Genomic DNA, 12,039 nt, shown 5'->3' with positions numbered 1-12,039 from the left:
TTAACCTCCCCATGACCCTGAGCCAGGTATCTTATACTGGGGCAGACAAGAATGAAACCTTAGGTCCCCTATAATGGTAGTGTCCAGCCTCAATTATGGTTTCTGCCAGCCGGCTTTGATATAATTTCCCCTGGCCTCAGCAGTTATGTGAAACAATGTGGGCAGATTTCAAACAGGATTACGAGGTCTGACAGATAAAATTCAGAATGCCTCATGTGCTTTCATAATTTTGTGTGCATCTTCCAGTTTTGCAACCCCTGCACACCGTACCCAGTCCTCCACATTATACCAATCCCATCTTGCATTGAAATCAGGTCTTGCTTTCCGTACTTAACAGAGCTTCTTGAGAAAACACGGGCCATACTACAGGCATGCAGTTATAATGATACAAGATATTTGAACCGTAAGAACCAAAGTACAACAGTAATAAAAATGCACTGCTACAATTATTAAACTTAAAACATCTGTTAGATTACTGCTGACACCTTTTCAAAATTACCATCTCATTTGCACTTTTGCTTATTTAATTTTTGCCTTTTAGCTGCTGAATTATTTATTAATCAGTATCTTCAGGGTAAAATACAACTAGTGCTTAATTAGAGCAGCTGAACACACGTTTCATTCTGGCTGTCTTATGCTGCGATTTGTGTGTGTGTGTGTGTGGAAAATCGGGGTTGCTGTTAGCATTAGCCTGTCTCATTCATATATGAGATAAGGAAGAAGGAAACAGTAAAACGCAAGTCTGTGCACAGGAAGCATTAGCTATACCTAAGTAAAAGAGTCAGCTGAGATAGCTGCTGGCTTCAGCATACGAGTGCCATTATGATGAATGTTTACAGCACTTCAACTAGAGCCAATTATCCTTTTTGTGGGAGGCCTGATGATTTGCTCACGTTGGTAGCTTGTACAAAGCAACAGTGCATTCAGAAATGGAGTAGCTGAGGAAAATGTCTATGAGCAGAAATTTTCCTTGGACAGGTAAGAAGAGCATTTTCCTTGTTTTTATTTTTCCTCTTTCTTTTACAGAGTTGTACGGGGAAATCACAAGTAACAAAGGGACATCTCTACTGTATTAGCCCTGGAGTTATTGTGACTGTTGGTGACAAAAGATAAATGCATTGACAATTGTCATCCCACATGAATTAATTTTGGAAACCTTTCAGAGAGAAAGGCGTGCATGAGCTTAAGATTATTTATAGTTTGAAAATTCTAGGTCAAATTTCAATATTGTTGAATAAATCATTACAATTGATCAGCATATTTTCAGAACTATTAAAGAAATAGTGCGAACTAATATTTCTGCATATGTTCAGTTACATTTATATAGTTGCATTCAGATTTTATGTTAAAAACTGAAGTTCTGCATTTACTTTTGAGTACCCAGATTATATCTGAAGTTGCCAACAGATGAGTTCATTCATTTCAAAATTTCATCCAAGCTATTTCATTTGTTCGGTAAACAATAAAAATGGAGAGAATAAATTCAATAAAATACAGATTTTAATTTGTGAACCTGTGATATCTGATAATTAATTTTATATATCTATATTCATGTAGGGATTTTAACTAAAGAACCTGCTATACTACACATGAAGAAGACTTGACTAAATGTTTAATATGCAATGCAATTTCATTCAAAACTCTGCTTAAAAACAAATTAATGTAAATCAGTTCATCTGCGGATTACATTGAATGAACTGTGTTCTTTTCCATTAGTTATACTTTTTCAATGAAACTATGCAGTTATTTTAAAAAGAATGGTTCTCTTGGAATATTTCCAAGATTCAGTACCTTACAGTTGACCTACATATTACATTGTTATCAAGTGTCTCTTCAACATGCTGCTGCCTCAGTATTGTTATGATGTTGTTTTCAAATAAATTAATTCTTAAAGGGTACTTGTATAATCAAATAATATCTCACAAAATGTATGGCTGTCATTCCTTCTTGTGGAGATCAGTGAGAAATTACAGCACGAGAAAGCTAAAGTGAAAAAGAAAGGCGCAGTTAAAAATATTTGGCTTTGGACAGACTGCTGGGGGAAAGAATGTTATTATATGATGAAAAAAATTCAATACCAAAGAGGTTAATGTAAGCAAATATTATAGAGAGCAGGTGATGCTTCGTATATTTCACCTTTGAAGAACCAGTTATAGCAGGCCCCAAAGGGAACACACACACTTTGAGTCTGGATGACCCGAACCGATTGTGAATCTCTAGGGTCTATATATGAAGGGCTGCCCCGAGTCAGTTCATGCACGAGGAGGTATTAAATTACCTGTCCAACCCATGCACTGACTCTTGATTAATAGCTGAAATCTGCAGGAGATTCGCTTCAGCCGTTTACACTTGCCTGCCTTGAATCTTCAACACACATAATACCAGACAAAACCAGCAGAGAAGGGTGAGTGCTTTTGCTGCAGGTCACAGTTTAATTTTTTTCTCTTGAGATCATCTACACATGTGATACTGAATGACAGTGAAGCACCTAATTACAAATTTTCAACAGAATATAGACAAGAGATCAGATTGTTCGTTTTAAGTTCTGTTTTATTCTATTAATAGTATTGTCCCGTGGGGGTATTTTTGTTGACCAGTCCATGGTCTTGCACGAGAGATGATGCCAGCAGCTCATCTGATACCTGACTGCTCCTTGGAGGCACTAAAAATATATGTCAGGAGGTAAAAACTCCAGTATTATTTTTAGGCATTTCAGTGTGCAGATGAAAGGAATGTACTGCATTGTATTCGGATCAGCTTGATATTTTAATAAAACAAGATAACAAGAACGTAATTTCCTTTCCATAATAAGCACTGATACAAAATGCACTGTCTATTTTAAAGACATAACATAATTAACATCCATAAGCACACCAATTTGGTTAACTTGTTTTGAGAAACCAGAGGAGGTATGTAACTGGGCAATAGGAATAAAGCAAAAGTACCTTTTTGCATCTCATCATTCTATACATGCAGCTGAGAAATGGAGAGTGATCTTTGTTGCCTTCATATTACAACTAACTATGATGAATATTTCAGAAAGGATGTGAAGGATTTACTTCATTTTTGGCATTCACAAAGTACTGGGGTGGTACGGTGGCTCAGTGTTTAGCATTGCTACCTCACAGCACCAGGGATCTGGGTGCGATTCCAGGCTTGGGTGACTGTCTGTGTGGAGTTTGCACATTCTCCCCGTGAATGTGCAGTTTCCTCCCATGGTCCAAAAAGATGTGCAGGTCAAGTGAATTGGCCATGCTAAATTGTCCATAGTGTTAGGTGCATTAGTCAGGGGTAGACATAGGACAGGGGAATGAGTCTGGGTAGGTTACTCTTCCGAGGGCTGGTGTGGATTTGTTGGGCCGAAGGGCCTGTTTCTATACTGTAGGGCATTTAATATAAAAACGAGAGAGAACAGGATTAATGAATTGTACTTTTTTTAGTTACATGTCAGCTTTATCAGTTTTATTGGAGGGTTTGTCGCTACAAAGCCTTGTGCGATTTCTCACAGCATGTTACCAAACACACCTCATTAACTTCCCAATGCTCCCCAATGATGCCTCTCTTGCCCAATACTAGCCGTGTCTCACCATGTGCCATTCCTGGAACAATGTGCCGCTCAGTGGATAAATGGCAACCCTGGTGTCCATATCATTATTCAAAGGCCACTGTGCATCTGGACAAATCGGCGTTGACCCTCATTAGTGATGCAATTGCACAGCGGCTAAAAGTTGACACTGCTCACAGTATGTAACCTGATGCTCCCTTTCACATAAAACCCCATTGTCTCAACCTTACACACTGTTCAAATACCAGGCCCCACAGTTGGCTTGTTCTGAGCTACATTCCATCTAATCACCTTCTAGAAACACTCCAGGTCATTGCTACTCTGTCCTTAGTGCCAGCGTAGACCTACACCTTGGTATTGTCCACTTAGGGAAAGTCATAAGCAGCCAAGCAGTCAGATCATTCCAGCCAGCAAAACCAAACACAAATTAAATGAATAGAGGCTGTGCAATGCAAACTGAATACAGAGGAACCTCGACTATTTGGCATTCAATCATCTGAATATCAGATTATCTGGCAAGATTGCAAGGTCCCGATGCTCGGCTAAACGATGTTATCCCGCATTTGATTATCCGAAATTTGATTAAGAGAACGAAATACTCCCTGCCCGTGTCCTTCAGATAATCAAAATTCCTCTGTACCGGTATGATGGACAACAAATATCCTACCTTCCAAGATGGCTGGCTGCACCCAGCTGTCATCTACTGGAAGAGAGTGTCAATCTGGTCCAGTCTGACTTATGGTACCCGACACAGTTGAACTCCGTTGTGCACAAGAAGAGGATTCACCTCCCTTGTGTGCCTCTCCCCTGCCTCCTCAAAAGACTGCTGCCATTCTCCCAGTTGTTCAGCATCTATTGTGTCATCTAGTTGCCGCATATACTATCTGCAGTAAATCAGGGGCACCAACCTGTCTGGTCCAAACAGCGAAACCACATCTTTATCAGCACTATTGTCTGCTCCACCATGGCCCCAGTTGCACCATGTATGCCAACTTAGTGAAGGTGTCATACCAGCTTAAACCAAAAATGGAGTGCCTGCTATGCTCCAACATCTTTCCTAGCCCAGACTCATGTCAATCATTCAACTGTTCATTGAATTGAGTAGAGCCCAGCATCATACTTACATGACAGTAATTAATCAATATTCTCTACCTCCCACAGTATCCTTGAAAATTTCAAGGTTATGGGTTGCTTTTTGCCAGCATATGCTTCTTTTTAACTCATTGCTGCTAAACTTTGCAATGTTTGTCAACGTTCATTTTACAAGCAAACCAATTGGAAATGAACTGTAGCTGGAGTTTGCAAATGTATTTTCATGTATTTTCATCTTCAATGTCCCACTGTCCAACAAGTGTGAATCCTGCACTTTTGTGCAGGATACTAACTCTACCAAGCCATATTTCTGTTGTACTTAGCATCGAGACAGCGACAAGAATAGCAGCTCATGGTGGACACTGTCAGCACTTCGCTCGGCATAATTGTTAAGTACGTGTCCAAAGCCTCCATGTCCCCTATTATGTTGCACGACTTTGGCAGCTTAACTAAACCCTCAATTAACACTGAACTTTGCGTCCCTTGTTCTCCCTATTCTCCAAGTCCTAAAATTACCCTTAAATGATGCCTAGCCTGTTCCTCTATCCTCCTCCTGTGGAGGACACAGTGGTTTCTGTCACTAACCACCCACCAGTAGCCTATCATACCTTCTGATAGTTAAACCATCAAAGTCCCTCCATCCAAGTCCTAGTCCACACCTCAAAATATACCTCTGCTTTCCCCTCACCTCAGACTTGACTGCCCCACACCCTTGCCAGCTTCTTCACAGGCAAAGATCATGAAAATATTTGGCACTGTGGTAGTGGGCATGACCTTTGGTGATAAGAAAAACAATTCTTGATCAGTAAGCTCTTGAGCAGTTGGGGAAAGGGTTTGGAAGGCTCTGGAACACCTCTAATTGACCTTGTCTTTTATCAGCAGTGTTATGTCTGTTTCAAACTTGCAGTTTGCTTTCCTGGTTGCATAGCAGATGTTTCTATCAAAGGTCTCCTGTTCCTACACCAATTGATTAATGTCACTCAGAGAGAGCTGTACTTTCAACTGGCTGCTGGAATGTGTGCATCACTTACCCAAGCAGATTCACCATAAGGCACTGCCTTTGGCATTCTGGAATCATCCAAGTTTAGCACATATTCTGCCCAGCACAATTAGCATTGCAAGATATATAACATTGGACTGCTTAGCTTGATTGAAAGATTCATTCTATGCACAGCAGTGCCTCATAAACCTTTGCAGAATTACCGCCCAAATTAGCTTTAGAAAACCTGCATCTAATCCATATAAATTTAAATTATTTTAGAATGCATTTTCTTGAAACTGCAAAAAGACAACATGGACTGAATCAGTCCATTTGCAAATGTTGCATGATACAGAAAAAAATAGTTTTGAGTTGACAATGGCAAGTAACATGTGCACTGCACAGGTGTCAGACAATGATTATCTCTATCAAGAGAGAATCACATCATTATCCCTTGACATCCCCTCTATCAACATCCTGGGGGTTATTGATCAGCAACTGAATTGGACTTATCATACAAGTACTGTGGCTACAAAAGTAGAGGCTACAGTATATTACTCATCCCCTGACATCACAAAGCCTGTCCATCATCTAAAAGGCACAAATCAGGAGTGCAATGGAATACTCCACACTTGCCTGGATGAGTTCAGCTCCAACATCACTCAAGAAGCTTGACACCATCAAGGACAAAGCAGTGCATTTAATTGGCAACACATCTGCAAGCATTCAGTCCCTCTATCACTGATACTCAATAGTAGCAAAGTATACAATTCTATAAGTTGCACTGCAGAAATTCACAAGATTCCTTAGACAAACCCACAACGACTGTCATCTCGAAGGACAAGAACAGCAGATAAATGAATCAACACCACATCTAAGTTTTCCTATAAGCCACTCACCATCCTGACTGTTGTTTCAATGTTGCTGGGCCAAAATCCTTAAACTCCCATCCAAACAAAATAGTAGCTCTTCCTACAGCAATTAAACTGTATTTCTCCTACCTTTTTAAGAACAATTACATTCAGACAATAAATACTGGCTCAGATAGTGACACCCGTATCTCATGAGTAGACAAAAAAAAAGGCAGATTCGCATCATGCTATTGGCAGGTGCAGGCTACCCCAGATTCCAGAACATTGTTTTTCAGTTTTATCCATTTATATAATGAGGGCATTTTTCTTTTGTTTAAAAGGGACCTGACTGACAACTTTTTCACACAGAAGGTGGGCGGCACGGTGACACAGTGGTTAGCACGGATGCCTCACAGCGCCAGAGACCCGGGTTCAATTCCCACCTCATGCAACTGACTGTGTGGAGTTTGCACGTTCTCCCCGTGTCTGCGTGGGTTTCCTCCGGGTGCTCCGGTTTCCTCCCACAGTCCAAAAATGTGCAGGTCAGGTGAATTGGCCATGCTAAACTGCCTGTAGTGTTAGGTGTGGGGGAATGGGTCTGGGTGGGTATGCTCCATTCTGTCGGTGTGGATTTGTTGGATCGAAGGGCCTGTTTCCATGCTGTAAGTAATCCAATCAAATCTTAACCCACTATGAAAGGTGGTGCATATCTGGAACAAGATGACAATGGAAGTGCTACACATGGGTACACTTACAACATTTAAAAGATATTTGGACAGGTACATGCATAGGAAAGGTTTAGAACGACATGGGTCAAACTCAGCCAAATGGGACTAGATCAGTTTAGAAAACCTGATCACCTTGGACAAGTTGGGCTGTTTCCATGACTCTATTTCTCTATCTGGTGTGGCAGGTAGTATTTGGGGTATGTACTTCCTTCATCAAATAGTCTGTTAGGAGCTTAGCATTTTGGTAGCCAGCTCTATCTTCACTATAATCGTGAGCCAATGTTAGTTGAGTTCCCTGTCGGCATCTCTCAGTTGGGATGGGAGGAATCTGAATTGTTAATCAATAAGTAATTGGAAAAAAACAGCACTTAGAAACCACAGGGCTAATTTCAAATGGTCTCTGATTGACCACTGTAGTCTGGAATAGCAAACAGTATGATGTCGATCAAGTCCCAGGTACTCTCTAATGCAGCGATGAATGTTCTTCAGTCTCATGTCAACAATATGGAAAAGGTATTCTTCCCTTTGATTGGTGATAGAAGCCCATTCAAGTTTCTAAAGCAGAGAAATGGCAGACTGTCTCAGTACCACAAGTATAATTCTTAGGAAGTGGCTGCAATGCAGAAGAAAATGTATTACCTCACCAAGACTGCCATGATAAGGCTCCCATTGGCCTCTTGCTTATTTTCTACATTGCAGTACTCCAATCTAGTTATATAAGTGACCTCTCCTGCCTCGAATCATCAATGAATCGCTGAATGAAACTTGCAAATACCTATGGACACCCGACACCTCATCCCCAAACCGAGCCCAAATACACACCATACACCTCTCCACAAATCCTCAAAAGTTCTTGACCCAACATCTTCACCTAACTTCACCTGCAACACCCACTGGACCCAACACCTCTCTCACTACCCCAGCAGTTCTTTCTATCTCAACTTCACATTCTTCTCCTCCTCTCAGTTTAGACCATCTTACCACATTTCTTTTTGTACACGCTACTGACCTCACAACTCTTTCTCCATTATGACCACATTTGCTCCATCTTTTCACCATTTACACTACATCAAATTGCCTTGAAGAGAATCTTCAACAAGACACACTTTCAGTCTTCTAGCCAGAGGGGCTAGAGAAGACAGGAGAAAGGAGAAGACAGGAAAAGGGCAATCTCTTTCCTCTGTACAGGTAAAAACACAAATGGAAAAAACTGCCATCAATAACAGTGGCGAAGAAAAAATTGTCAATGGAAGATATAATAAGGCTTGAAGCCACATATAATTAAGAATTTTGTTATTTTCTCATTCTTCTTTGTTATGTTTTAACTCACAAAGACAGAAACTCAAGTGAACAAACTGGTAATGTATTGAATGGTCATTCAATAGCTGCTGGCTACCCTAACAGTATATGTTAACCTTTGTCCCTTTCCCCTTATTCATGGTGCTTTAAATGCTGTAGACCTTGTTGTATAGGTTGGAATGGTGAATCTTTTGAAAAACCATTATGGTTTGCTTTCACTGTTGCAACACACCATGTCGTGGAAATAATGGATTATAGGGTCTGTGTTAAGAGGTTCAGTGTACACAAGTGAATGCAGGCATAAAGGATGGTTCAGGACCCATTAATATTAGTACTGAGGAAGGCTCATTCTAGATCATGCAGGATTTGGGCTCAACCATCTTTTGTGTACTTTGTTCAATATAATTTAAGTTTTAGGCAAACAGCATTTTTTTTGTGTTATGACCAGATGAAAAGGCACTCTAGCTTGTTTCTTCTTACAACCTTCTCTCAGTCAGTTGCAGCAAATATATTTTTTTATTTTCACTTTTCAGCACGTAGCTATCATAAGTATATATTTGATCATGTTAACTTGGTTGATTATGTGATATAAATAAACCAAGTTAACAAGATCAAAACATGAAGTCGAGCCGATTCCAAGGTATTCTTGAATCTTATTATCTAAAAAATAAATTAAAATGTGATAACATACAAAGGACACAAGTAAACAGCTTAAAATGAAGGTTGTAGTTTTGAGTTCCTGTGGTGCAGTGGTAGTATCCCTACTTGTGGGCCAGAAGGACTGGTTTCTATACCCAACTGCTCGAAAGGATCTAAATGGATTTTTAAAAAAACCTATAAAGAAACTTGGAATGGAGAAGGGGTACCTCGTATGTAAATAAAGGCAGTTGTGAAAGTGAGATCTCAGTCTAATTGCCGAGTTAGTGTTCTATTTCATCAGGAATGGGGAAACTTGGTGTCTCAATCAATTGAAGTTTTTCGAAGTTTTTTTTCTCCAGTGTTGGTTTACTAAGATTGAGAAAGAAACAGAATCTTTATGCATCCTTGCTCTGTTAAGCCCATGTTTCAACTTTCCTATTATTGTTCAAGGCAAGCTACTGAACTCGGGTTTGTTTGTATATTCCCAGTCTAGGTCCATTGTATTCTTCAGATATTGAAGATAAGCAGTTACCTGTGGAGAGTTTAATTTGGAAAAGACAATGGACCCAAATTGGGAGTATACAAATGAACCATATTTCAGTAATTTTGCAAGTGTGAGTAAAGCAAGAGATGTAACTTTCTTGACAGTGCTTTTGATTAAAATAGTAATGCCAAGACAGCTGCTTTAGGTATCTTCCATGCAGATTGTTTGAGCTGGTCATGTGATCACAGCAGCCATTTTATTTGGTAGAGTTTTTAAAAATATATTACTAGTCCGTGAACAGCCATGTATTGAAGTCAAATGATGAAAGTTGAATATTGATCATCCATTTTCACTACAATCATAACATTAGGACTACAAAACTAAGTAGTAATTGTCTTGCAATTATATTCCTGTAACATTGCAGGAATAATATCAATACTGAATAACATTCCTATCAGAATATCAAATATTGCTGAATAAAGTTTTAAAAGTCACAACTTGCCAAAATCCATTGGTTGAAAGACAGTTTGCAGGTTTTGAATTTGAGTGCGAACGAAGCTACTGGATCCTAGTTCATATAACATAATGTGGGAAATCTGGATGCTCATCAGCATGACCTGCTCTTGGGAAGAATGTAGCAGGAGCTCATTACTTCTATACTTATTTCAAATTTGTGCTAGAGATGTGAGTGTCACTGTCTCAGCCAGTATTTATTGTCTGTCCCTAATTGCCTTTGAGGAAATGGTGATGAACTGCCTTTTTGAAACATTACGATCTTAGTGATGTATGGACACCCACATTCCTCTTGCAGAAGGAAGTCCCAGGATTTTGACCCAGTGTTAGAAAAGGAATGGCGGTATATTACCGAGTCAGGATGGTGCTTGTCTTGGATGGGACATTTAAGACGATGATGTTCCTATTCATCTGCTTCCTTCAGCCTTCCATGGTGAAGAGGTCGTGGGTTTGGAAGTTCTGTTTAAGAAGCTTTGTTCAGTTCTTGGCAGTGCACTTTGTGGATGGTACATACTACTGCTACTGAGTGCCAGTGCCAGAGGGAGAGAATGTTGAAGTTCATGGGTAGGAGTCAATCAAGGATAGTTTCAAGTTTCTTGAGTGTTGTTGGAGCTGCAGCCATACTGCCAATTTGATAATATCTCATCATATACTTGACTTTGCCTTGCAGACGGTAGATATTCTCTGGGAAATCATAAGGTGAGATCTTTGCAACAGAGTTCCTAGCCTCTGAACTAGTCTAATTTAGCTTCTGATCAGTTGTAACCCTTAGGATGTTGATAGTGGAACATTCAGTGAAGCTTATAAAATTAATTATCAAGGAGCTGTGATTAGATTTTATTGAATCGTAAATAGCTACTTCCTGCTACTTGTGTGGCATGAATGCTTCTTCCCACTTAGAAGTCCAAGCCTAAATGATGTCCAGGTGTTGTTGCATTTGGACTTGGATTGCTTAGTCTCTGAGGATACTGCAGAAAGGGGTGAACATTGTGTAATTCAAAGTAATTTTTAAAATTTATTTGTGGGACTTGGGCATCACTGACTGGCCAGCATTGATAGCCCATCCTTGTTTGCCCTTGAGAAGGTGATGGTGAGCTGCCTTCTTGAATCACTGCAGTCCACCACTTGCTGTGGGTTGACCCACAATGCTGGGAGGGAGGGAATTCCAAGATTTTGACCTAACGACTGTGAAGGAATGGCGGTATATTTCCCATTCAAGGTGGTGAGTGGCTTGGAGGGAACTTGCAGGTGATGGTCTTCCCAAGTACCTGCTGCTTGTGTCCTTCTAGGTGTAAGTAGGGTTTGGAAGGTGCTGTCTAAGGATCTTTGGTGATTCTGCAATGCACCTTGTAGATAATACACACTGCTGCTAATGAGCACCAGTGTTGGTGGGATTGAATGTTTGTAGATGTGGTGCCAATCAAGCGGGTTGCTTTGTTCTGGATGATGTAAAACTTCTTGAGAGTTGTTGGAGCTGCACCCATCCAGGCAAGTGGAGAGTATACCATCACATTCCTGGCTTGTGCCTTGTAGATGATGGATAGACTTTGGGGTATTAGGAGGTGAGTTACTTGCTGCAGTATCGCTAGTCTCTGACCTGCTCTTGTAGCCATTGTGTTTTATGGTGAGTCCAGTTGAATTTCTGGTCAATGCTAACCCCAAAGATGTTGACAGTTGGGGAATCATTGATGGTAATACCATTGAATGTCAAAGGGTGGTGGTTAGAGTGTGTCTTATTGATGATGATTTGGAGATACTGGTGTTGGACTGGGGTGTACAAAGTTAAAAATCACACAACACCAGGTTATAGTCCAACAGGTTTAATTGGAAGCACACTAGCTTTCGGAATGACGCGGTGTTGTGTGATTTTTAACTTTATTGATGATGGT

At 40.2% G+C, this 12,039-nt stretch overlaps 1 protein-coding gene across 3 annotated transcripts in view; it reads left to right on the top strand.

Annotated features, from left to right (window-relative positions):
• The first annotated feature begins 802 nt into the window (after positions 1 to 802).
• mgat4c (mgat4 family member C) overlaps positions 803 to 12,039 on the top strand; it is a 416,483-nt gene continuing 405,246 nt past the window's right edge. For all 3 annotated transcript variants that reach the window (XM_072551647.1, XM_072551642.1, XM_072551645.1), the window contains exon 1: positions 803 to 978. The gene's annotated coding sequence lies outside the window, so the exon portion shown is untranslated. The remainder of the gene's footprint in view (positions 979 to 12,039) is intronic.

This window comes from Chiloscyllium punctatum, chromosome 32 (genome assembly GCF_047496795.1).
Source record: "Chiloscyllium punctatum isolate Juve2018m chromosome 32, sChiPun1.3, whole genome shotgun sequence".
NCBI classification, from domain to species: domain Eukaryota; kingdom Metazoa; phylum Chordata; class Chondrichthyes; order Orectolobiformes; family Hemiscylliidae; genus Chiloscyllium; species Chiloscyllium punctatum.
Note: the sequence above shows the minus strand (reverse complement) of the source record. Positions and strands in the feature narration are given on the sequence as shown.